The sequence below is a fragment of the Pinus tabuliformis genome, chromosome 1_1 (assembly GCF_031772625.1).
Source record: "Pinus tabuliformis cultivar Carrire ecotype Pingquan chromosome 1_1, CPIR1, whole genome shotgun sequence".
Classification (NCBI taxonomy): domain Eukaryota; kingdom Viridiplantae; phylum Streptophyta; class Pinopsida; order Pinales; family Pinaceae; genus Pinus; species Pinus tabuliformis.
In genome coordinates this window covers 796,990,342-796,995,105 of record NC_142297.1, presented here as the reverse complement: position 1 = coordinate 796,995,105, position 4,764 = coordinate 796,990,342, and the positions used below count along the sequence as shown (strand labels likewise).

Below are 4,764 nucleotides of genomic sequence, written 5' to 3'. Positions count from 1 at the left end.
GAAAAAAATGAATTAATTATTGAAAGCACTGTAGTAGTATTCATACCAATTTAATTATATGAAGTGTTTATGTATGGGAAATAAATTAAATAGTAAAATAATTAATTAATACCTTATTTATAATATATTAATTCATTTTCATTAATAACATTTAATTAAATAATAAATAAATAAATATTATTAGGCCCAAGTTAATTAACTTATCCTTTGGCATGTCATGTTAAGTACTTAAAAAAAAAAAAAAGATCCTCTTCCCAAAGTCGGTTGAAGCGATAAAGATCAAAATACCATTTATTATATATTTAAATAAAAATATAATTCAATGTACAATAAAGACAACCGACTAGAGTAATGGGATTTTAAAAGGATAAGGACAAGGATGATTGGAGGAAAAAAGGGTGGGATTTCTTCGGAGGGAAGGATCCTTTCCTATATAAGAAAATCTAAAAGGAGAAGGACGGGGGGAGATGATTAGATGGAGATTGCGGGATGGAAATTTGGGAAGGAAGCAAATGAAGAATCTGGGAGAGGAATGTGAAATAACGAATGAGCTTTGGGGCTCCAGATATAGATCTAGGAAAATTGAGACCGGTTCTTGGAAGTTTTGGGCACGGGGGCCAAAAGGTTTCACTTTTGAAGCCTTTTGGGTTTGGGGTCCGGAAAGACCGATCCCAGATAGGCTGGGAGGAAATTGGTTGGTTTGGTATCCGGAGAACAACATCATCCAACATCATCCAACATCATCCACGAACCGACACCAACTCAGAAAAACCAGGTAAGTACATACATTTAAAAACCAGGTAAGTACGTACATTTAATTTGATTTGTTTAGTCATAAATTGGAAGGTATATTCTGTACATTCTGCTAGAAATGAAATTTTATGAAATTGTAAATACAGTATGTTAGAAATGAATTTAAATAGGAATGAATTTAAATGGACAGGCATATACTGTTAGAAATATATGTAAATTATCATACCAACCGTTACATATGGTATCAGAGCTTAAATTCAAACACTCGGGACCTTAGTGGCTACCATCATATAACAGGAATTGTAACCAACAACCATAAGAAAGCTCTTCTATTTAACAGTTTACATATCCAAAACTTTATTGAAGCTTCCAGCTGATGTAAACAACATAATAACCTGTTGAATCAAAACAGTGAAAACATATTAGTGTTCAAAATTTATAGCTTGTGCTCCTAGAATTTCAGGATTGATTTTGCTGTAAATTTTGGGTTACAATTAGGCAGCAAGCCCTCTCTGCTAACACAAAAAAAAATATATATATATTTATTTCTCCAATATATGTGAACCTTAAAGTTTATAAAATTAACTAAACAAGCAATGCATACCTCTGATTTTATGACCAAGCTCTTTCAAGTATCTGCTTATCTGGAATTTCATTCTTTGATGTACTTGAACCATCCTGTTTGCCATAACAGGAAGTACTCTGGTCATTACTTGCGGTCATATTTACAGTAGCCAATACTCCTTAAAAATGTTGTGCTGGCATTGATGATTCCTTACAGATTGTGTTTGGCATCTTCCTGGTTGTTCTCCACATATCTTTTGTTCAGAATCAATTACAGTGCTCAGTGACTGATGCATGCCTTCTTCAAAAACCATGCTAGCCATTTAGTCTACTGGCTGAAAGCTTTGGCAACTCAATTGATCCTTTTCTGCAATTAATATTATCTGTTTCAACTACCAGAGACTGAAGACTGAACCTAACTTCCACATTACAACCTAATAATCAGATATGTGAGTCAAATGTACCAACGTGAGTGAATAATCAGATATACCAAAAAAAAAAAAAAAAAAGAAAAATTCTGCAGAAACAACCTTATCAACCTCAGGCATTATTGCAACTGTAGCAGTAGATGTATGAACACGACCCTGTGACTCTGTTTGGGGAACACGTTGAACACGGTGGACTCCAGATTCATATTTGAGCTTACTGTAGACACGTTCACCTTTTATTTCCATGACATACTGCTTAAAACCACCTTTCTCAGCCTGAAATGACAAGTTTGCAAAATCCCATATATTTCAATTTAAACTACAACTGCAAGAAATTCCATTAGAAATTGGATACCAATCACACCTCTGTGCAGGAAACTGGTGAATACTTCAAGGAGTTTTGTTCAGCATATCTTTGGTACATACGCACGTAATTGAATAGCAGATAGCAAACGAGTCAGAAACACGGAGAATGCCACAAAGAGTACTGAAAATTACTCGTTAATTCAAATGGGTATTAACCAATGCTAATAATATGATCATAATGGTATTAACCTAGTTGCCAGGAATTTACTACCCATAAGAGAGACCATGAAGAATATGACAGGACATCTTATAGGTATCAATGAAAATCTTAAATGAAGATGAACAGACCCCCTGAAGAAGGTAACCATAAACCACAGATAAAAGGTCTAAGCGACTGAAGCACCATCTGGCCATGTACAGTTTGTGGCAAGGCAACTCTTGACAGATGCTTAAAGCAGACACATCAACACCTGCATTGAAGAAAGGACTACCTTCAAAGCACATTACTGAAAATAATTGTGAATTAGGAAAGAAACCAGAGATGTCCAATCATCCAGGGGATGACCCTGTGGTATAGTTGTAAAAACATTGTTAATTTTAACAAGAGGTGCAAGGTTCAAATGTTATTCCCCATGTTAGAAAAAAAAAAAAGAGATTTAAAAATTGGGATTTGGAGAATGTGGCATTAAACGGAGCACAAAATAATACCAATGCATAAAGATGAAAGCAAGGCTGAACAGAGTGCAAGAAAAGATATGTTTAACGGATCTTTAACAGTGGCAAGAAGTGCCCTTCGAATTTAGGGACACCTCAGGTTCTTTCCTCGTACTTGCATGACTGCATTATCAACATCGACCTAAAAATAAAAAACGTACAGCTCCGTAGGCCATGAAGCTATAAGGGTAGAACCAGCAGCCAGACCATATGTATATTGCCCACATCCATCGGAAGGAGTAAAAAAAAAAAAAAAAGCAGAGCAGGAACTGTAGCAGATACAATATTGAATAGACTGTATGTAACAATTGTCCTGTTCGCCAGTCAAATATAGAATCTTCACTTTTATAGTACCCATCATATTTATCTTCCTTCCACTGGAATACAGTCACCAGACACATGTTTAAAAGAGAAGAATTTACCCAGCACATAATAACAGCATGTTAATACTGTGCAGTTGACACTTAGTTAGAATCTTCACTTTTATTTACTTCCACGGGAATACAGTCACCATCCGGCATTCGAGTCGCGCATTCGAGTCACGCATTCGAGTCGCGCTATGACAGTAAATCAGAGCAAATCAATAAATCATCCGGCCAAAGAAATTAGAATGTATGAGAAGCAGTTTTTAAACCATTATCTCAACCGTTCACCTTCCGGGTAGTTGGATGACCATGTGGGGCGATGCCTGGAGAGCCAAGTGGAAAGGTCATGGTTCCTCCACATCTCATTTCATATATTCAATCCTCAATCGAATGGAGGCCACTTGTGAGAATTTTGGTGATCGGTGGCAGTGAACCACAGAAGTCTAGTACGTTCAGGACACATGCATCTCGTTCAAACCATCGATTCAATCAAAAATAAATAAATTATCTAAAATATTCATTTCATTTTTATTTTCCTAATGTATAACTTATATCATTAATTATACTTTTAACTTATTTAATCAGTGTAGTTATGTAAATTAAACTGCGGATAAATGTCAATAGGCATGACATATAATTGAATAAACATATAATACGACACTCTTAAAGCAATTCCAATCGGTACATGAGCTGCCCCGCGCAAGTCTGGTGTTCGAATGGTATACCTTTATTAAAAGTTTCTCTGTAAATGCCTGAAACTCTGCGTCCTCAAGGTACATGCCAAAAACCTTACGTACCCACTTTCATTCTTGTTGTTTCCTTATTAATCGGTTAATTTAAAGTCTGAAAACTTATCAGCTTGCAAGACCTGTAATTTTTCTCCGGTGTGTTGGGTGATTTGACACGTAAGGCAGGGTGACATCTGTTCAGATGTTCCTGTTATCTACTAAATAAAGAGTCCGAGAAGATAAATTTTGCCTGATTATATAGTTTCAGTCAGCATGTAAAAGAAATGTTACTTTAAAGGGTATGCGTTACTCTGAGAAATCAAGAGCCACCAGTATCTCTATGTACCATTTGTAAATTGATTAATATATTTTGTTGTATGCGTACATCCCAGCGGGTTGGCGCATTCACCGAAAGTCCAAACGTTATAGGTGGAAGTCGCCAGAGGTCATAGGATCAATCCCTGGGTTCGCCCCTCATGTAAAATCAATGTATGCATTGAATTGCGCATAACAAGGCTGTAATTACTCTACTGACCTGTACCATCTATAAATTAATATCAGTCCCGCTCTTGTAACTTTCTGTTGAAAGGAATTCGACAGGAGTGTCTTTGAAATAAATATATAAATATATATATATATATATAAAAGATGCAAAGAATATATATATGCTCAGTAAATTGGGCATAAAGTGTTGGAATGACATGATTGTGAAGGGTAGAATTCTCACCTTTCCAATAGTTAAAAAAATTTTCCATTGGGTTTTGCCTGGAACATGTCGAACGAACCGTTGCCGAATATGACATTGATTGGATTAGAAACTATTTGCATTGTGAGTACTGTATATTACGTCTATTTTTCCCTTTAAATGTGCACAAGATTCAGGAAAACTAGGGAATTGTCCTTATA

At 35.7% G+C, this 4,764-nt stretch overlaps 1 pseudogene; it reads right to left on the bottom strand.

Moving 5' to 3' along the window:
* Positions 1–1,094: 1,094 nt before the first annotated feature.
* On the bottom strand, positions 1,095–3,014 carry LOC149216401 (peptide chain release factor APG3, chloroplastic pseudogene; annotated as a pseudogene).
* Positions 3,015–4,764: the final 1,750 nt, after the last annotated feature.